This window comes from Antechinus flavipes, chromosome 1 (assembly GCF_016432865.1).
Source record: "Antechinus flavipes isolate AdamAnt ecotype Samford, QLD, Australia chromosome 1, AdamAnt_v2, whole genome shotgun sequence".
Taxonomy (NCBI): domain Eukaryota; kingdom Metazoa; phylum Chordata; class Mammalia; order Dasyuromorphia; family Dasyuridae; genus Antechinus; species Antechinus flavipes.
The window spans coordinates 509,326,222-509,349,823 of record NC_067398.1 but is presented as its reverse complement, the minus strand read 5'-3'; positions in this window follow the sequence as shown (position 1 = coordinate 509,349,823).

Genomic DNA, 23,602 nt, shown 5'->3' with positions numbered 1-23,602 from the left:
TCCACTTCCATCAGAATACATCCTCATACGGTATCATTGTTGAGGTATATAATGATCTCCTGGTTCTGCTCATTTCACTTAGCATCAGTTCATGTAAGTCTCACCAGTCCTCTCTGTATTCATCCTGCTGGTCATTCCTTACAGAACAATAATATTCCATAATATTCATATACCACAAGTTACTCAACCATTCTCCAATTGATGGGCATCCAGGGAATTTAGATTTTAAGTGAGGCAATGCAAGTTATTATAGATTTTTGGAATGATTTGTTGACAGTCTAGCATGGTTAGCTCAGTTCACCCTCCAAGGATATTTTTATTTTAAAAGAAGAAACCTGGAGAAAAGAATGTTTAACGAAAAATGTTTAAGAAGATGAGCTTAGCAGTAGTATGTGACATAGGATGAAGGAAGACTTGATATGATAATACCCCAACCTAAGGTAGTAACAATATGAATGCAGAAAAAGGGGAAATCCGAGAAACAATTTGAAGGAGAAATCACAGGGAACTGGTGATAGATTGGAAATAATAATAACTGAAATTTATCATTCTTTAAAATTTGCAAAGTCCTTTACAAATATAACAATATAGAAACCTGGGCCCAAGAAGGATGGACTAGTGTTCTTGTCCTCTCCTTATAAAGGGGTACCTACTTCTAGACCTGTGAATGCAGACCAGGTTTAGTCCTGGTAGAGGAGTCTATCCCCCCAAAAAAGGGGTCAGGTTCTTTTTCTTGAACTTTGTCTCTTTAAAAAGCACCAGTCTAGGAGCCTCAGAATCAGTCATTTGAAAGTTAGGTTTGCATTTTGCCTGGGATCTTCCAAAAAGTGGAGGAATAGAAAAAACTCAATGTACTCTGTAAATCAGTGAAGAAATGTTGCAAACACTAAAGATTCCCAAGAATAGAACCTTAAACGGGTAATTTATGCCTTCTGTTTTAGACTTCAAATTGCAAGGCATTTAGTGAGATCTTAAATCAGCATTTCACCTTTAGCTGAGTTCTGTACTATCTTTCTCATGGTGCTTATCTTCTGCCAAGCCAGGCCAAGGGTTGGGCTTATCCTATTCTTGGTGATCATCTCTTCTGAGAACCATTGTTTTGCTGTAGGATGTACTTCCCCTAATGTAGCCAGTAACAAGTGTTGATCCTTCATTCTGGAATCTGACCATGACATCAGGAAAGTGATATTTTGACTTGCAAATGAATAAGATGTCAATTAGGGAGCTTTGTGCAACATTCCAGCCTCACTCTTAGCTGAAACCTGGAAAGATTTTAATTTAAAAAGACCAAGATCCCTCACTGCATCTAGGATCATCTCCAGTTGCCCTGATCTTGTTATTGGATTCAGATGGTCCAGAGGATAAAATGAAGCTGGTTAATAAGTGAGATGTCCAGAAATAAATGGCCCAACTTTTCAGACTAACAAGATTGACTCCAAAACTAGAAATATTCACCTCAGGATCATTGTTCATTCATCTATTCTCAGAGAAGAAAACAAAGCAAAAAGGCAACTTAAGGCCCAGGATCAAGCTGGCCTAGCTAAGCCCCCAATTTAAGTAACATATTGGAACAGTGATCATTTCTGCTAAAGTGCAGAAGAACCTCGTGCAGGGGGAGGGGAGGGAGAGAGAGAGAGAAAGAGAGAGAGGGGGGGGGAGTAAAAAAGAGGGGAGAAAGAGAGGGAGGGAGAGAGAGAGAGAGAGAGGAGAGAGAGAGAGAAGAGAGAGAGAAAGAGGGGGGGAGTAAAAAAGAGGGGAGAAAGAGAGGGAGGGGAGAAAGAAAAGGAGAGAGAGAGAGAGAGAGAGAGAGAGCACATGTTTTGGAGACAGAAAAGAATAAAGTACCTAGGAATAGACTTTTTAGGGTCTATTGCGTGGGAAGCTCTTCCTAGCTCAGTGGTACCCTCTTTCAGCCATCATGGAGGAGGACCAAGGGAACACTGAGATTGGTTATATCATTCTCAACTGGTCAGAAGCTTGCATGCAGAGCAAAATACGCATGAACTACCACAAGAGGCTCAGAATCCCCTCTGGTTCTCCCCATTAGTCATATATTACTTTAGCTTCAAAATAGCCCTGTGGGGTAAGTGTAGCAGACAGTGTATCTTTTGTTTCATAGGATGGCAATGTGGCAGAATGAATAAATGGAAGTAGATCACCAGAAAAACCTGGGTAAAGTCCTGCCTCTGACACATCCTGGTTGTGTAAACTCAGTGTCTTTAGGCAACTTTCTAAAACTAAGTTGCAGAAAAGGAACCAATTTAAATTGGTGATGGGAGTTTCCTCGTACCAAGGTGGGTTCTCTATACCAATGGTAGTGAAGTTCCAGTTCCTATCTCTTCTTTTGTAGATGAGGGACTAATGTTCAGACTTATCCAGCTGTTATTAAAGACAGGATTTAAACTAAGATCTTCATGACTCCAAGCCCAGAATTCTAGTTACTAGAGCACCTTGTATCTTTCTTCCTTCTGCTTATATTCCAACCAATTTCATTCTTTAAAAATGCATCAAACACCTACTTCTTTATATGTTTTTGAAATACTTATAGTAAAATCTTTATCACTTCCACTTTGCTCTGTGTATTTCAGTATACATGTTTCCTGGGCTTCTACTATTACTTTGTTTGCTTAAAACTTGTCATGGTTTCAGCCTTCACAGCACATTAGATTGAAATCACATCGACAATTGGGAGAGACAATAACTCATACTTTCCATGTAGACAATGGTGGAATAAATGAGTAGAAATTCAGTTTAATAAAGGATTTTTTGTTTAAGTGCTTAATGCATAATTCATATTCATTTAAAGCATTACTGCTTTTAAAATCTCAGAGTTTGGAGAGACCCTAAGAGTCAGATAATCCAAACCATCCTCAATTGAATTAAATATTATTAAATTATTAATCTGGGAATATCAACAGGCAATAAGGTGTGGGAGGTAAAAAGCCATGCTCAGAGTTAAGAAAACTTCAGTCCAAATCCGACACTGCTGTTACATGCTAGTCATGTGATCCCAGAGAACTAAGATTTCAAAATGCAAAACAATTCAGATCAACATCTCCATTCGTTCTCTAAAATAATAGAATTGTATGTTCACACAGTGATATTTTTTAATTCTGTAAATCACAATAGGTATGATAGTTCTTAAGACAAATATATATACTTGTTGCTGACAAAAATGATGATGATGATGGAGATAAAGGAGATACTTTGCTAGAGATGTACTTCTCAGAATCCTGAGTTGGCTAATTGATACAATGGATAGAATATAGGTCTTGTAGTCAGAAAGCTTTGAGTTCAAATTTGGCTTTAGACATTTAGTAGCTATGTGATCCTGAGCAAAACACTTCTGACTGTTTTAGTTTCCTCAACTGTAAAATGGTAATGATAATAGCAGCAACCTTCCAAGGCTATTGTGAGAATCAAATGAAATAATATTTGTAAAATTCTTTGAACAGTGTCTGGCATATAACAAATGCTTAATAAATGTTTGTTCCCTTCTTTATTGTATAAGTTACTCAAGTTCTCCACTAAAAGCAGTGTGATGTAGTGGAAATCATATTCAACTTGTAGTCAGATCTGGGCTTTATTCTAAGCTCCATCAAAGGAAGGGTTCAGGCAAAGTGCTTAACTTGTCTAAAGCTTCCTTTCTTTGTCTAGGATATACTTTTTAATACCTGTCTCTTATTAGATTTTTGTCAGGATCAAGAAATATAATAACCTTGGACAAACCATTTAAACTTCTTGGGTTTTGGTTTCCTCATTTGTAAAATTAAGGAGTTGGGTTAGATATACTCTGAGGTGGGTTCCAGCCTAAACCTATTATCCTATGATTGCTTCCTTTCTTACACATTATGTAGATGGAAAGTGACTAGTTCTATGCAGGTAAAAAGCCTTTGTGCTCTATAAAGCCCAAAGAGTGACAAACATGAACTATATTTGGTCGTTGTCTCTTTTTTTTAAGTGATATCCAATTATTTGGGACTCCTTTTGGGTTTGTTTATTTTTTGTCAAAGATACTGGAATGCTTTGCCATTTCTTTCTCCAGCTCATTTTATAAATGAGCAAACCGAAGAAAACAGTGTCTAAGGCCACATTTGAACTCAGTTCTTCCTGATTCAGGAAGCCCTAATTCAGGGCTGACATTTTATGGCTTGTACCACCTATCTGTCCTAGCTGTGAGTTATACAAAAATAGGCTTTTTCTGAAGATTTTTGCCTCTTGTTTCCAGTGGCTTTTGCTGACATACCTCCTAGTCATCTTTTACTCAGCACAAACCTGAGGAAACTGGGTAGATTGAGGCAGATGATAAATAGAAACAGGAGAAAAGCCACTATGGATCAACGAATAGTTTTAGTATTATCCCCTTTCAGATGGGCGTCTATAAACTTATGGTTTTGATTTGGATGGAAATAAAAACTCACCCAGGAACTGATGAGATTTATGAGGCTTTGGACAACTCTGCCTTTCCTGAAATTTACCAGCTTCCAGATGGAGGCCCTTAGGGTCTGGAGTATGGGAAACCTTTGAAGTTGCCTTGATGTGAGGTGAAATTATTCTATGAAGAACATACAGTGGGCAGGGGGAGGGAGGGTAGAAAAAGAAAGAAAAGGGTGGGTGGGAAAGACATTACCTTTTCCCAGTTCAAGTTCACATCTTGGCTTGTTTTCATAATTTCCTGGGTGACAGATAAAGAAAGCTCTTGGGGTCAGTAATCCTTGGTGTGATGAGGTACTGAGACTCCCGTTGAATGTGAGGTAGGATCCTTAGACAATGTTCATTTTCATTCCCTCAGGTTCTGAACAATTTGACTAACTGGCAATGAGAGATCACTATGAATCCTGAATCTTCAAACCACCTGGAAAATACTTTTATTGAACATTCTGTCATTGTACATATTGTCACTCTTCTAGTTTACAATTTAAAAAGTAATTTATCCTAATCTCCATATTTAATTAACTTCTTAGTGTTGATTATTTCTCTGTAATATCTCTCATTTCTATTTTCTTCTCTCCACTCAAATCACGATAATTCTAATGCAGGTCTAATTCAATATAAATAAATCATGCACATTTCACCAGCAAAAATGAAAATGTTAAATTGTGCCACAAACCTCCTCTCCTTTACTCCCACATATACCTCTTCCTTTAGGACCCTTATCCTACTACATTTGATTCTATCCTCACTCTCTTTCCTTAAACTTCTGATCCAACCATCTTTCCTTCTTTTATGTCCCCTGGGCCACAAATAAAATCATGGGATTGTTATTTGGAAAGAATCTTTTTTTTAATTTTTATTTAATAATTACTTTATATTGAAAGAATCCATGCCAGGGTAATTTTTTTTTACAACATTATCCTTTGCACTCGTTTCTGTTCCAATTTTTTCCCCTCCCTCCCTCCACCCCTTCCCCTAGATGGCAAGCAGTCCTTTATATGTTGGATATGTTGCAGTATATCCTAGATACAATATATGTTTGCAGAACCGAACAGTTCTCTTGTTGCACAGGGAGAATTGGATTCAGAAGGTATAAATAACCCGGGAAGAAAAATAAAAATGCAGATAGTTCACATTCGTTTCCCAGTGTTCTTTCTTTGGGTGTAGCTGCTTTTGTCCGTCATATATCAATTGAAACTCAGTTAAGTCTCTTTGTCAAAAAAATCCACTTCCATCAAAATATGTCCTCATACAATATCGTTGTCGAAGTGTATAATGATCTCCTGGTTCTGCTCATTTCACTTAGCATCAGTTCATGTAAGTCTCTCCAGTCCTCTCTGTATTCATCCTGCTGGTCATTTCTTACAGAACAATAATATTCCATAACATTCATATACCACAATTTACCCAGCCATTCTCCAATTGATGGTCATCCATTCATTTATTTGGAAAAAATCTTAAGAGATAACTTAAATTACCACTACCACCACCCCAGCACACCCATTTTATAGATGAAAAAACCAAGACCCACAGTGATGTAAAAAGCTGTGAAAAGGTTTATCTTTGTTCTCCTCTGGAGGATGGACTTGATTCTGCTGGACATGAGGAAATACTGAGGAAATGGGAGGAGAAATGTGATTGTGACTGTGAAGGTGTGATTCTATGAATGCAGATTGAATTGGGTAGGTAAATAACTCTTCAGACCTCTTTTGCAGTAGTCTTCTTCTTCAATAATGAGAAACCAGATATTGGCAATGGAAAAAGAAAGAAAAGCATAGATATTAGAGAGAGAACAGAAAAGACTTCAAGCAAGAGAGAAGGGTGAGAACTCTAAGTTTTGTAATATATGAGGCTGAATTTATAATGAATTTATTGCTGATAAAACAACAAAGTCAGAAAGAGGAATAATTTCTTACATTAAATTATATGTATAAAACCTCTGAGGTTGTGGGGGTGTAACAAGTTATGGAAATAAATAAGGTAATCCCTATCTTCAGGACATTTATAATTAAGAAGTGATGATCAGAATGTACTCAAGGAAAATACATGAGGATGAAAAACAGTGTGATATAGTAGATAAAGAGCTAACCTAATAGTCAGAATGACTTAGTTTAAATTCTTGCCGCTGACACTTTGTGTTTGTGTGACCCTTGGTAGTAAGTGTAAATTTTGTTACCATAATAAGAGAGCAGGAGTACATTTGTCAACTGAAGATAACTGATGCCTTTTTATTTTAAGCCAATGGTTTGGAGTCAGTTATTCTTCTGTAAGATATGGACTTATATGGTATGATGTAATGAATAATGTATCTATATGTGTGTGTATGTATCTAGTGTATATGTGTATTCTTAACCAATATACATATGTGAACCCTTTCATATGGCAGACCACCAATGAAAAACTGTTATAAACAATTTTATCAAGTTTATATAATAAACACTCTGAGCAAAACCCTTAGCTAGAACAAACCCACGAAACACTCTAGCCATTAGCTGAAATTGGAAATGACTCCTGAGTTCTCTGAAGTTGAGACTTGAGCAACCTTTGCTCAAAGGCAGTGTTGATTGACTGATTTTCAGGGACAAGTCAGATGCCTATCTCTGAAGGAGACATATAACCTCTGTCTGGGCAGAGGGGGAATCTTGTTATGACTATGGTAAAAAAGGTCAGAGGAACCTATAAGAGTCCATTCAGTAGTTTGTTCTCAGAGAAGGCAATGTTCTAATATGTTGATTAATAAAGCTTGATTATATACATTGAGATGTCTTAGTCTAATTAGTGTTTCTGTCATGCATGAGTAAAGGTAAATCTGCTATATATTTTTACCTCATAGTACACCCTGAACAAATAACTTAACCTCTCAATAATCCAGGTAACTCTGAAATTATAAATTGCACAGAAAGTGTTAATCTGTATCAATAGAGGTAACTTTCATCTCTAGGAAGCACCTTACCACGATGATATAAAAGATCAGGAAATAAATAAGAATAAGTTAAGTAAATGTTTGTTGTTATTGAATCACTCACTTGGCATCTGATTCTCCATGACCCTATGGATGATATAGCATACCAAGCCCTTTTATCCTCCATGTTCATTGCTTCCAGGATAATATCAATCTCATTTTCTGTTACCCCTTTTTCCTTTTTCCTTCCTTCTAACAATAAGGCTTTTTCCAATGAGTCTTGTCTTCTCATTATGTGGCCAAAGTATTTAAGCTTCAGCTTCATTATTTGACCTTCCAATGAATAATCTGAATTAATTTAAGTATTCACCGATTTAACTTCTTTGCTGTTCAAGAGACTCTCAAAACTTTGTTTTTTGTAGTTTGTTGTAGTATCACTATTCAAAAACATAGATTCTGCAGTGTTTAATTTTCTTGATAATTCAACTCTCACAGCCATGCATTGCTATCGGAAAAAAAAAATAGTCAGTACATTATTACTGGGGCAAGGGGAGAAGGGAGAGAAAAAATAACACAAAGCAACAGCAAATGGATTGATACTCTGCAACTTGTGCTAATTTTAGCCTGACAACATCAAGAAAACAAAAATTCTCTATAGCCAGCACCATACCAACCATATGTGGAGCCATCAGTACAGCAAAATAGAGAAATTTTGAATGCTGTGACTAAATTCACTTATCTTGTCAGTATACTTTCCAGGAATGTATACATAGATGTTGAGATTGACTCACACATTGCCAAACTAACTCAGTGTTTGGGAGGCTCTGAAGAAAAGTGTGAGAAAGATGAAATGTTAGACTGTCTACTAAACAGAAGGTCTTTAGAGCCATTGTGGTGACCTCATTGTTGTATGCCAGTGAAATCTGGGCAGTATACCAGCATCATGCCAGGAAACTGAATCACTTCCATTTGAATTGTCTTAGGAAGTTCCTGAAGAACATCTGGCAAGATAGGATACCAGCCACTGAGATCCTTTCTCAAGCTGCATTGCCAAACATTCAAACTGCATGGCAGAGTGTAACTACAATGCACTGATCATGTTGTTTGAAGGCTAAACATACATCTACATGAAAGACTCTTTTATGGAGAATTAAGATAAGTGCTCACACAGAAGTCAGAAGAAGTTATACAGGGACACTCCCAAGATCTTTATGAAGAACTTTGGAATCAGTTATGAGACATAGAAAAATCTGGCATAGGACCATCAGCTGGAGTGCCAATATTAAAGACGGTGCTGTGCTCTATGAGAAAAGCAGAATTGTATTAGCTAAAAGAAAGAAAGAAATACGAGATGTGCAAATTTAGAGACATATCCACTCCAAATGTTCATATGGATTATTTTTAGATAACCTGTGGTAGAGCTTTCTGACTTCATATTGATCTGCTCAACCACAGTTGAATACACTGTACCTTGATGCCACCATAATGATATCATTTTAGACCTCTTAAAACACAAAGAAAAAGCATAGCTTTTACTATATGAATTTTTATCAGCAAGGTGATATCTCTACTTTTTAGTGTGCTGTCCACCTTTCCCTAGCTTTCCTTCCAAGGAACAAGTGTCTTTTAATTTCATGGCTGTAATTGCCATCCACAGTGATCTTTAAGCCCAAAAATATAAAATCTGATACTCTTTTATTTCTTCTCCCTCTGTTTTCCAGGAGAAGTTGCCAAAATCTTAAGTGTTTTTTTTTATTTGACATTAAACTTCAAGTCAGCCTTTATACTCTCGTCTTTCACCTTTATCAAAAGGCTTTTAATTCCTTTTCACCTTCAGTCATCAGAGTGGTATCATCATCTATGTGTCTGACATTGTTGATGTTTGTTCAAATAACTTTCATTCCAGCTTTTGATTCATCCAGGCTGGCATGTCCCATGATGTAGTCTTAAGATGACAATATACAACATGGTTGTATTTCTTTTCCAGTTTTAACCAAAGCATGTTTGGTTTTAATTATTACTTCCTGACCAGGTTCTTCAGAAGACAAATAAGTTGATCTGGTAGGTACTCCCATCTCTTTGAGGATTTGTCACATTTTGTTGCGACCCACATGGTGAAAGGCTTTAGTGATGTTAATGAATTATCTGAAGTAGATACTTTTCTGGACTTCCCTTGATTTCTCCATAATTCAGCAATTGTTGGCAATTTGGTCTATAGTTCCTCTGTCTCTTTGAAAACCAGCCTTCTCTGGTAATTCTTTCTGAAACATAACTTGCAGAATCATAAGTATAACCTTGCTGGCAGTAAGTTGAACACTCTTTGACCATGCCCTTTTTTAAGATTGGGTTGTAAACCAATCTTTTTCGATCCAATGGTTACTGTTGAGTTTTTCAAGTTTATAAATATAGTGAATATTATCATCTTTTAGAATTTTAAATAGCTCAGCTAGAATTCTATCACTTTCACTAGCCTTAATATTAGCAACATTTACTAAGGCCTGCTTGATTTAAATTTCCACGGTATGTGGCTCTATATTAGTAGCCACAACATCATAGTTATAGCAATGTTAAGCTCTTTCTTATATAGTTCTTTTGTATATCCTTGTCATCTCTTCTTAAGCCCTTCTGTTTCTGTTAAATCCCTGTCATTTTTGTCTTTTATCATGCCCATTTTTTGTGTGAAACATTTCATTACCTTGATTTCTCTAATTTTCTTGAAGATCTCTTGTTTTTTCCTATTATATTATTTTTTTTTTACATTTCTTTGTATTGCTCATTAATTCTCTGGATTTCTGCATTCATTTGCGGATATTTAACCCTTTTTCCTTTTCCTCTCTTTCCTTCATTCCTCAGCTACTTGTAAAGAGCTCCAGGTCTTTAACTGTATAGAGGTTTTCCACATTTGACTGCAAAATACATAATCAATCTGATTTCTATATTGACTACCTGGTGATGTCCATGAACTGAGTCACCTTTTGGGTTGTTGGAAAAAGATGTTTGCTATGACCAGCAAGTTATCTTGATAAAGTTCTCTTAGTCCCTGTCCTACTTAATTTTGTGCTCCAAGACCAAACATGCCTTTTATTTCAAATATATTTTCATTGTCTACTGTAGCATTCCAATTCCTTATAATGAAAGTGATATCTTTGTGTGGGGGGTGTGTGCGTGTGTTATTTCTAGAGAAGGTTGTAGGTCTTCACAGAACTGAACAACTTTGGCTTCTTTGGCAGCTGGGCTCAGAGTGTAGACTTGCATTACTGTGATGTTGAATAGTTTGCTTGGGATTTAAACTGATATCATTCTGACACTTTTAAGATAATACCCCAGTGACCTGTATGTGCCAAAATGTTTGTAGCAACCCTGTTTGTAGTGGCTAGAAACTGGAAATTGAATGGATGCCCATCAATTGGAGAATGGCTGGGTAAATTGTGGTATATGAATGTTATGGAATATTATTGTTCTGTAAGAAATGACCAGCAGGATGAATACAGAGAGGACTGGAGAGACTTATATGAACTAATGCTAAGTGAAATGAGCAGAACCAGGAGATCATTATACACTTCGACAACGATATTGTATGAGGACATATTTTGATGGAAGTGGATTTCTTTGACAAAGAGACCTGAGTTTCAATTGATAAATGACGGACAGAAGCAGCTACACCCAAAGAAAGAACACTGGGAAACGAATGTGAACTATCTGCATTTTTGTTTTTCTTCCCGGGTTATTTATACCTTCTGAATCCAATTCTCCCTGTGCAACAAGAGAACTGTTCGGTTCTGCAAACATATATTGTATCTAGGATATACTGCATATCCAACATATATAGGACTGCTTGCCATCTAGGGGAGGGGGTGGAGGGAGGGAGGGGAAAAAATCGGAACAGAAACGAGTGCAAAGGATAATGTTGTAAAAAAAATTACCCTGGCATGGATTCTGTCAATATAAAGTAATTATTAAATAAAAATTTAAAAAAAAAAGATAATACCCCAGTACTAAACTTTTGGCTCAACTTTGTTGTTCTGGAGCTAGTAGTTGTCCTCTGTTTTTCTCCAGGAACATGTTGGTCACCTTTTGATTTGAGAAGCTCATCATTTAGTACCATATCTTTTATCATTTATCTTTTACTGCTCATGGGGTTTTCTTGGCAAAGATACTGGAATGGTTTGCCATTTTCTTCTCCAGTAGATCATCTTTTGTCAGAACCTATCCACCTTGGATAAATGTGTACATTATAGCTCATAGTTTCATTAATCCATGCAAACCCCTTGCCTATGACAAAGTAGTAATCTAGGAGAAGCTAAGTATATAGGATATTCTAATAAGAGGTCAAGTGAGAGAGAGATCATTTCTGGCTGATGGGAATAGAGAGTAATTAAGAAAGTGGTAATATCTGAACTGGGCCACTAAACCATACATAAGAACTCCTGGGGAAACATGTTGATTTAGAAAACCACATATTAGCATTTCTATGGTTCACTGTAATTTCATTTACTATTAAATATTTTCCTATTACATTTTAATCTGATTCTGGCTGCATCCAGAGATTCAGATTGAAATGTAATAGGAAAATATTTAACGATAAATGAAATTACAATAAAATATAGAAAATGCTAACATGTGGTTTTCCAAATCAATAAGTGCCTCCAGAAATCCTTATATGTGGTTTAGGGGCCCTCTTTTCTATTGGAGTTTGACACCACTGCTCTATAACACCTCCTGAAAAGTGAGATTTTTGAAGAAAAGGTTAGATATGACCAGGAAGAAATGAGAACTTACCATTATGAAAACATTATATCCTTTTTATATTTTTATATCCTCTTATCTTTTAGAAAATCTGGAAGTTTTGTGGAGTCTTCAGGATAAGAGAATGATCTTTGTAAAATAAATTGGTCTCTCCCTCTGAATATATAAAAATTATGCAAGATATTCCAATCAAATAACTTTATTTGTCCCTCTTGCCATTAACATCAAGCCGGAAGAAAACAAGGAAATAATATGCTTCTCAAAGGTCTTTGTAGTTTTAATAGAGTAGTGATAGTACAGAATCCAAGTAAAAGATTTGCTTATAAATGAGGAAGTCTTCCATAAGCTCCTTTTCCTATGTGTTGATTTCATCAAACTGTGGAGTATTGCAGAGCCTCCTGATATTAGACCATTAAGGTAGTGAACAAACAAGCTCTTGATTGTCTAACAAGGGAAAACTGGAGCCTGAGTGGTCATCAGGGAAGGAAAAAGAAAGTTATTTTGAGCAAAGGTGCTTGCCTGATGAGCTAACAGGTAGAGCATTGTGCAGAGAAAGATAACTGTGGGCCCAAAGGCTCAGGCACAAACAGCAAGAACAGCACAATCATTTCCAGATCAATTTACCAGCACTATAATCATCTTCAGCTTTCTCATGCTTTGCCTTTTGCTTCTAGAACTACCTTGGGTTCTATTAGATAAGCTTTCACCTTGCATTACCAATAATTAGGCCTTGTTGTTCCTTCTCAGTTATCATTTGCAAATCATGTTACCATAATTCCCCCAACCTCTCCATCTATCTCCTTTTTATGTAGAATCTTCTTCCCTTAAAAAATAAATCCTGGAGATAGGAATTGTCTTGCTTTTTTATATTTCTGTCTCCAGCCCTTAGCATAGTCCCTGGCACATAATTAGTGCTCAATAAATGCTTTAGCTTTTAAAAAGTAATTTTTAAATGTTAATTTTTTTCACTCATCAAACATTCCTTTTCTCTCACAAAAAGGAAAGAAAAAAGGAAGGAAGAAAAGGAAGGAAAGGAGAAAGGGAGAGAGAGGAAGAAAAAGAAGGAAACAGAGACAAAGAGAGAGAAGGATGGGAGGGAGGGGGAACCAAGACAGAGACAGAAACAGAGAGGAAAGAAAGAAGGAAGGAAGGAAGGAAGGAAGGAAGGAAGGAAGGAAGGAAGGAAGGAAGGAAGGAAGGAAGGAAGGAAGGAAGGAGAGGAAGGGAGGAAGGGAGGAAGGGAGGGAGCAGGGAGGGAGGAAAGGAGGGAGGGAGGGAGGAAATAACCTATATTTTTTATGTTGTACATCTAAAAACCTTTGGCAAAGGGGTCCATAGACTTCATCAGATCATCACAGAAGTACTTTTTGGTATCAATAGTCTTTTAAGTAATTTACATTTGAGATTCTGTGATGTTGAACTGAATTAAACTGAACAGGAAGAGCTACCTACTAGTAGAAGGGCTCTCACTAGAGGTTTCAAGTGGAGTTTGGATGGCCATTTGCCAGGAATATTGAGAAAGGATTTTTTTTTTGGATGTGAGTTGCCCTAGATGACCTCTGGGGTTCCTTTCAACCCTGTAGTTGCTGCAAATTGATTTGAACTGAATTGAATTAGATTTCATTCATTCCCTTCTTTTAGCCAGTGAATTAATTTTTATTAGCTCTTTCTTCCCCTGGGCACTAAGATCATCCCATTATTTACATTGAAGACAAAAAAGTTAGCTGGACAGCGTCCTGCTGCCTTTGATTAAAGTGGACTTAGATTTTGTCATAATCTGCTGTTTAAGACAAAACCTGACTGCAGAGTCTCAGTGAAAAGAAATGGGATTTTTCTCCTTCCCTTGAACATTGTAAACTGGGTGGGCAAAGCCTGGGGCTCATCCTTTGCTTGGGGTTCTCTGAGTTGTTAGGGAAGGAAAGGACAGGAAGGGGCTTTCCCCTTAGCAATAAACAGCACTGCACTGCACCAAAGCTGGGGCGGGGTTTAAGCTGCTTTCCCGGGGGATGGCTTCAATATGGCATTCAGCAGGTGTTACCTAGTTAGAGTAGAGTCTAATGAGAACGAAGGAAACTCTGAAAAGCTTTTTAACTCCATCCAGGATTTTCAGGGGCTGTTGATAGGATGTAGGAGTGACCCAATGGACAGTTAAAGAGATGAAAGGAAGCTCTTTGGATTAAATAAGATTTAGGAAATAAAAGGATTAGAGACACACAAAAGGTAGATTTAAGGGGTTTATTTAGTCAGTGTGGTGTGGCATGATGGGATGTGGGGCATCCTAAAGGAGATAAAAGACTCAAATGCAGAGTGTGGTAAGGCAGCAAAGAATCTGCACATTCCCTCCCGCCTCTCCAAACCAAGCGTCCTAAATCTGCTTATAATTGAAAATTGGCCTGGGATATTTTTTTCCATTACTAATCTGTCTTTCACACATAGTAACAGGAAGGGTTGCAATGATAATTTGTCTCATGGACTGGGGTTCGTGGTTCAAATCTACCCAAGAAGGAAAATGCTGTGTCTGTGGCTGAATTTGACAAAAAGATATTTTTTTAATTGACAGAGTTAAATTTTTATTAGAGGATTTACATTATAGAGGATTTAGATTAGATTGCAAACATCCTACATTTGTGACTGAAATAGATAAACTATATATAATACATAAAGACCCACATGCATGCTTTACTCTTTCTTGACTACTTATCCATTTCTACCCAAAAGTAGTTCTAGTATGGAATCATAGGCTTTTTTAAATTAGAAAAGGTCTTCAAGATCATCCTTTACAATATCCTTGATGGTTGGTTCTCATGTCCCATCTTCTACACTTCCAATTACAAGGTGTTTTTTTGAAGCACCTTATTTGGCTGCTAGATGGCTCAACACTCTGGCAAGTTTGCTCCCTTGAAATCTTTATCAAGTGTTCCTCACTCTGCCTTCATAGATCTTTAGAATTCACCAAATCCCCTTAATAGTCGTACAAATATTAAAAGAAGTCAGGCAATAGAATGCTGGACCTGGCATCAGAAAGACCTGAGTTCAAATATGACCTCAGGCACTTAATAGTTGTGTGATCTTGGGCAAGTCACTTAAGCTCTGTTTGCCTTAATTCACTGGAGAGGGAAATGGCAAACCATTTCAGTATTTTTTCCAAGAAAGACTTATGGATAGTATAGAGCATTGAGTCATGAAAAATTGGACACAATTAGACACAATTGAACAAGAAAAATCATGTCCCCCATACATCTTTTCTTTCCAGATTAAGCAATCCCAGTGATTTTCATTATAAGAATAGCTTACATTTGCATGGCATTTTATAATTTCCAAAGTACTTCCAAAAATTGCAGGATTTCCATTCTCTCCGATGTATTTAATTCTTACTTATGTCTTCTCATAACTTCACTATGGAGAAGTCCAATTAATATGCCAAAGGCCTTCCTTAAGTTTTAAAATTGTGACAACTATAATATTTCAATACTTCAAAGATTTGCTATTTTCCCAATAAAGGTTCTATCTCCCTCAATGCAAGTAATAATTCATCTATAACAATGGTTATGGCTAATTCGGATCTATACCCCAAAATTATTAAACTATACATACTTTTTGGTATAGCAAAACCATCAGTAGGATAATATCTCCAAAAAAAAATCAAAGAACAATAACAGTCACTATATGTACAAAATTATTTACAGCAACTTTTGGTACTGGAAAAGAATTAGAAATTGAGAGGATGCCCATCATTGGAGAATGTTTGAACAAGTTATGCATATGATCCTGATGAAATATTATTGTGCTATGGAAATGAAAAAGTAGATGGTTTTGCACAAATCTAGGAAGACTAATATGAGTTGATGGAGAATGAAGTGAACAGAAGTAGGAGAATATTACATAGTAGCAATAATATCATAATGGCCATCAATTATGAAAGGTTTAGCTACAATGATTTATGACAATTTTAAAGGACTCATACTGAATATCTACTTCCCAAGAAAGAACTGATGGACTCTGAGTACAGACTGAAATACATTTTCTTTCCTTTTAGTTTTCTTGTTTGTTTTTTTTTTTCTCCTTCTGCAACATGGCTAATATGGAAATATGTTTTGCATGACTTCATATGTACAAGAGGTATCTCATTTTTTGCCTTCTCAATGAACTATGAAGGGACAGGGGAAGGAAAGAATTTGAAATTGAAAATAAATTTTTTTTAGTGTAACAGCTCTTTTCATTATAGCCAAAATTTGAAAACTAAGGGACTGTCCTCATAGTGGGAAATAGCTAAGCAGATTGTGGTATATGAATCTAATGGAATATTACTATGCCATAAGAAATCATAGAAAAGACACTTTCAGAGAAACTTGGGAACAACTTCATGAGAACAATTTATAACAATTACAAGGAGAAAAATGTTTCTGAAAGACTTGAGAACTTGAATACCATGAGTTCAAAAAAATGAGGATGAAACATGGCCCTCACCTCCTGCCAGAGAGGTAATGAACTTAAAATGCAAAAGACATGTTTTCAGACATGTTCAATATGTGAATTTGTTTTGCTAGATTATACAACTATGTATTGAGGGATCTGTTTTTCTTATTGAAAAAAAAAACACTTGCTAATGATGAGGATGGGGTAATGGAGAGAACAGATTAATAAAAGAAAGTAGGGAAAACTTCTGCAAAGATGAATTTTTAGATTATAATAGGATAGTTTCCCTCCCCCCAAAAGAGAAAAAAAATGAAAGAAAAGATCTTCAGAGAAATATTTTAAAATAAGCAGAAGAGAAAAGGAGAAAGACCAGAATAATTGAGAGACATGAAGGGAATTTTATTACAGGTCATGATTTATTTATTATATATAATTATTATTATTTATTATCCTATCATATTTTTGTATTAAAATGTTTGTACATGTTCAAGTCAAAAGAAAAATATTAAGAGAAAAAAACTAATCACCCTGAAACCATCCTGGAGATGAACCTATCCAGATTTTAATAGCCTGGTTTTTCCACAACATGCAGTCTCCCACTGGGTCCCTACTTGAATCCCAACTTGGTGGGAAAAGTTTTTCCTCTGCTTATATAGTGGTTGGTCTGCCTGTCACAAATTTCTCTCCACCTAGCCTAGAACATAGCAGGCACTTAGCCTTTATTGACTAACTGACTGACTTTGAGTCCCCAATCCATTGGGTTACATCCATGTCACAATAAAACATTGGAGGAGGAATTTAGAAAGGAAATAATAATAATAGATAAAAATTTTATAGTACTTTAAAATTTCCAAGAGGCAGCATAAAACTTTTAAACAGGAGCACCCCTTTTGTTGAAGGCACTGGGAAGCTCAACATAGCATTTTGAGTTCCCCTAGAGGAGTTAGACCTGTGTTAGTACAGAGTATTACTGTCTGCAAGCAAAATGAACTTGTGACCCTTTGGGGAGTCATCCATCATTATTTATTACACAGACTGGGGAAAAACAGGCCAGTTGCTGATACCTGATCCTCCTGGCACCACTGGGTCAGAACATTTATTAGAAGGCCATCTCACAGCTTGGTTTCCTAGAGCTCTGACATTCATTGCGGTAATTCTCATCAGGAAGTATGTGCTGAGAATGAGGGATGAGTGGAAAATGGTGCCCTGGTCCCACCATCTTGTGGTTTGGATTGTCTCCCTAACAGGCTTGAATACAAGGAAGCCTACAGAATCTGTAGAGCTGCAGAATTCTGCCTTAACCAGCCTGTCTTAGATGGAAGAATGAAATGCATGGTCTAAAATGAAGGCACCTTGGCTTTACTCAACAACTAAAAAAAGTCACTTCTATCCAAAGCCAAAGAAAATGGAATAATTCTAAATCCTGGGGAAACAATGCACAAAATCCTAAGGAAACAACCTCACTTTTATATATTGGCTTAAGTTTACAAAGAACTTTTATCAAAATGGATTAAGACAATATAAGAATATTAAGGGACCAATTCTCGGGGCATCTGAAATATGGGAAGTCTGAAAGAAATGGGACGGGAGTGGGGGGGAGGGAGAAATCTTGACTTTATTGCTGTCAAAAACAGAAAGCTGGAATATTATCAATAACAATCTCTCTACACTTATTCTTTACCAATTAAACACAATTTGCATGAGAATAACATGTACATAAATCAAAAATGTAGCAGGTAAAGCACTGAACCTAGAGTTGGGAAGATCTGAGTTCAGGTCACATCTAAAGGACATTTAGTAGCTGTGTGACTGCAGGAAACTCATTTAATTTCTATTTGCCTCAGTTCTTCAATCTGTAAAAATGGGGACACACTGGAAAGGGAAACCACTCTAGCATCTTTGTCAAGAAAATCCCATGAACAAGTCCATGGAGAAACAAATTATTGGACATGACTGAAAGACGAAACATTAAAGACACCTTTGATGAGGCTAAAAGGACGGAGTAGGATGGGCTCTGAAAACATATTCTATAACAGACCACTTCTTTGTGGTTGTATAATTGACTGGAAAATGTAGGAGAATATAAGACATATAATATCCCTTTCTACTCACTGTTTGTGATTGTAAAGGATAAGATAGCACTGGCGCTATGCTAAATGCTTTACACATTATTTCATTTAATTCTAATAAATAGTGCCTTCATTTTACAGTTGAAGAAACTTGAAGTAAACAGAGATTAAGATACCCGTTGCCCCAAGGTTGCAAAACTAATAATCATGAGGCCAAATTTGAACTCAGGGCTTATTGATTCCAAGCTCAACACAATCCACCAAGTTTTAGTTGCCTAAACAATGTGCTGGAGAATACAGAAGACAGAATGGAATGGGATAATTTGTACTTGTAAAAGGATTTGCCTTGGGAAGGAGAACTACTTACTAAGACAGGAATGAAAGAGAACACAGTGGCAGATGGTATCCAAGTGATAGGAGATATGGAAGAGGGAAGAAGAAAGATTTGGGGGAATGATCTAATTTTTTTTCACTAAAATAAAAAAACCATTTCAGTGAAAAAGCCATTCTCTCAGCTGGAGAGTGGGGGAGAAAAGGGAGAGATCTGGAAGGTTTCAAGATGGATGAAAAAATTTGGAAAAGCTACTGTGATGAGTGGGATAGTGAATCAATTAATGTAATATCAAAAAATTACCTTGCTGCAAAGAGGGCCCAATTGAGCTTATGTAACACAAAAGTTTTAGTGGAGCCAATTGGCATAATTTCATAATTTTCCCTTCACTTTGTTCAGCAGTATACAAGCAAAATAAAGGCAGAGGAATAATATTAAGAATAATACAAAGCTAAGATTTGACAGTATAAGATCAGCAATAGAATGAAGGGGTAAAGCACTCAGTCAAAGAGAACAATGTAGAGTTGAATAAATTCACCAAGGAGTCAAAATGGAGAAGGGTGATGGCTTAAAAAAAATAAAGGGAAAGAGAAATTGGAGGTCATACTGAGGATGAAGAACAAAATCAAAGTTTGCAAGGAAGAGGTAAATGTAGAACAACAGATTGTGATAGATAATATAAGGGAATTCCAGAGATCATGAACATGGAAGTAGTGCATTTCTTGTTGTGATCCATATTTGTGTAAGTTTGTTTACGTATCAAAATTGTTGTCCCCCTTTTGAGTAGAATTTAAATTTAAGTTACGTTTGTTAGTACTTGAGTTAAATTTAAAGTTGAACTAAAATTCATTTTTTGGACAACTAGCTATCATTAAGTTCAATAGGCTTTTCACCCCTATTCACCCCTAAAATCATCTCACTATTTTGCTACATAGACGAGTTCATTCTGACAACTGTTCTACAATAGCTCACTTAATTTCGAGAAGGCCGTCTTTAATTCTTTTTGTCCAGTCTGACTAGCTAAATCATTATGCAAAAGGTAAAAGGTATAATCTTTGCTTTTTGTCGCTTACAACTGAGGTGGAGTGTGTCATGTGGAAAAGTAAGCTGAAAAATCTTGGTCCTTTATTCTTTAGGTTATCTCTTTTAACCCGTTGATATTCAATTCAGAAATCATAGCATTTGAAAGTTTGAAGAAGCTCCAGAAACCACTAAGTCCAGTCCACACATGGAAGGAATCCCCATTATAAAATATTTAGCAACTATCATTCAATTTCTGCTTGAAGCCCTCTACAATGAAGGGAAAATAACTTCCTCTTAAGACAACCTATTCCTGTTTGAGACAATCTTAATTATTAGAACACTTTTTTCATTTGTTTGTTTTTCTGAAAGTCTAAATTGTCTTCTTAACAGTTTCTACCCATTGTACCTGATTTGGTTCTCTGAGGCCCAACTGAACAAGCCTAATACTTCCAACCATTGGATGAGTTTTTTTTTTTTAAATTAAATAACTTTTTATTGACAGAACTCACGCCAGGGTAATTTTTTACAGCATTATCCCTTGCACTCACTTCTGTTCCGATTTTTCCCCTCCCTCCCTCCACCCCCTCCCCTAGATGGCAAGCAGTCCTTTACATGTTAAATATGTCACAGTATATCCTAGATACAATATATGTTTGCAGAACCGAACAGTTCTCTTGTTGCACAGGGAGATTTGGATTCAGAAGGTATAAATAAACCGAGAAGAAAAACAGAAATGCAAACAGTTTATATTCATTTCCCAGTGTTCTTTCTTTGGGTGTAGCTGCTTCTGTCCATCCTTGATCAATTGAAACTGAATTAACTCTCTTTATTAAAGAGACATGGATGAGTTCTTTAAATACTTAATGATTTATCTCATCGTCCTTGAGTCTTCTCTTTTCCAGGTTGAAAATCCTTAGTTCCTTCAACTAATATGACCCTCACATAATATGAACTAAAAGGTATTAATATGGAAACCTAGAAATAGCTGATACAGAATCACAGAATTATAGAATGTTAAGAGCCTACTCTGATCCTCTGTCTCTCTACCTTTGTCTTTGCCTGTATCTCTCTCATTCTTTATGTTTCTCTGTCTCTGTCTGTCTCTCTCTCTCTCTCTCTCTCTGTTTCTGTCTCTGTCTCTCTCTTTGCCTTTGTCATTGCTTATCTCTCTCTTACTCTTTGTGTCTCTCTCTCTTTCTCTCTGTTTCTGTCTCGTCTCTCTCTTTGCCTGTCTCTTACTCTTTATGTTTCTCTGTGTGTCTGTCTCTCTCTTTCTCTGTCTCCTTGTTTCTGTCTCTCTCTGAATGTCTCTGTCTCTGTCTCTCCTTTTTAACTTAAATATATGTGAAGAATTTTGCTATTCAACAGGCCAGAAGCCATCCATCTATATGATCACATCCCTGATCTGCTATGGTCTTGCATATGTAGACTTCTACACTTACCTACACCTCTTGGACTATGAGACTATATTCAACAAGTGGTCAGTCTTTGGATTCTGTAGAGAAGGGAGGTGGGAAGAAAGAGAGTGTCTTGACCTCTGAGACAGCCTTTTGTTGGCTATTGTGAGTGAAACAGAATGACTGAAGTTTAAGTCTTTATGTGAGGGAAATGGGGGAGGGTGACTTGGTTGTCGGGACTCCCAAGTTCTACATGTCTGGCATTCTTAAGAATGGGATTCCACAACTATAGTAACTAATTAGTTCTCAATCTGAAATTCAGATCACTCAGAATTGGTTTAAATCACTCAACTTATCTCTGTATTACTGGATGCTTTATAAATAAAAGTTAGACTCACCCCTTTCATTCTATCCTATAAACTTGTCCTTTCTATTTGACTTGACTTACTAATTTCGAAGCACTAGTCTTTAGAGGTAAAAGATATTTTGAGTCCTAGTCCAACACTTACAACCTGTTACCCTGAATCCTAGTTTTCTCATTTGTAACTTGGACATTTATCTTAGACAAAAGTACATTGTGAATCTTCAGGTGTTGTATAAATATTTATTATTGTTGTTATTGCTGTTGGCAGCTAGGTGACCCAGTGACTAGAGTTCTGGACCTGAAGTCAGGAAGGCCTGAGTTCAAACTGGCTTTAGATACTAGTGACATTGGGCAAGTAGTTTTGTTTGTCTCAATTTCCCCATCTATAAAATGGGGTTAATGATAACATCTACCTCCCAGGCTCATTGTGAGCATTAAATGACATAATAATTGAACTGTACTTAGCACAATGCTTGTATCATAGTAAGTGCTATTTCAATGTTACTTGTTTTTAACACTATAATTATTATTATTAAAATGTAAGGTCATTGAGGACAGGATCTGTCTGATTTGTCTGTGTGTTTCCCTTTTACCTCATACAGTGACTGGTACATAGGCGATGCTAAATGAATCCTTAATTGAGTAAGTAGGTGAATGAATAATTATTAACTAGTTTCCTAGAAAAATAACAGCATTGCCTTTGTAGAATTTCTTCCTAAGATGTCAAGCTGTCTGCAGTACTAGTTTATAAAGCCCACTAGTAAAAAATTGCAGGCATTAAATAACCTAGTACAACTGATCCATTGAAGAAATAACTTATATACATTCTTGACAAGGAAATATATATATATATATATATATATATATATAATGACTTTGAATAAAAACAACATCTGGTAGTATTCCTAAGACTTCTAATTATCTTTCACAAAATGTGTCATCTCATTTTAGCTTGATAACTTCTTTGTGAGATGGAAAGGTTAAGAGGTAAAAGGACAGGACTGAAGGTCAAAGGCAACTGATGGATTGAGTTCTAGGCTTTGAGTCAGAAAGACCTGAGTTCAATAATCTCTGTTTCCCTCATCTCCTTCAGGTTCCTTGGCTATAAAATGGGAATAACAATAATATTTAACCCTCAGGGGTTGCTATGAGATAATGTAAAATGCACTTAGTACAATATCTGGAAAATAGTAGGTGCTAAATAAATGTTTTTCCTTTCCCCTAGAAATAGCTAGTGAGGTGGTAAGCTCCCAGGATTAGTGATTTTTGAGTTCTGAGCTCTCTTTATTATATTGCTACAACCCTGGGACACTAAATCAAGTCCCAAAGGGGCAGGGAGAGGGGCATTAGGAGAATTAAGAATAGATTTCAAAGACAAGCTCAGGAGGAACTTTGTAAAAGACACCATTTCATTGCTTCCCTTGTGTTGTTCTTGGCCAAGATTTGGGGGACTTTCACATCATACACTAACCAACATGGCTGCCAATATAGATTCAACAGTATCTTTGTTCCATATCACAGATATGAGTATTAAGAGATTTCTCCTCTCTTCCTGCTACTTCCCCATGCCAGAAAATTTCCATTTAACTGAACAATCATGTGAGATGAAAAGTTTGGAAAGTCTACCTGATACTTTGCTAATTCTAATTCAGCAGGAAGAGAAGAGATAGAGCACCTGAAGAATGGCTTTGAAGAGAGAGATTAGAGTGTGAGAGAGATTCATTTTCTTACTTGAATGGATGTAATGTGCTCCTATTAAAGTTTTGCTTTTGATATTTCAACCAAATCACAGTTTTCAGACAACTCAATGGGAACATAAACCTGTCAAGCTTGAGGGATGCAGTAACCTAATTTTGTTCAGTTTTAGAAGATAAAAGGAGCTATTATGAGATCTGCATAAGTCCATGGATTCCAACATCC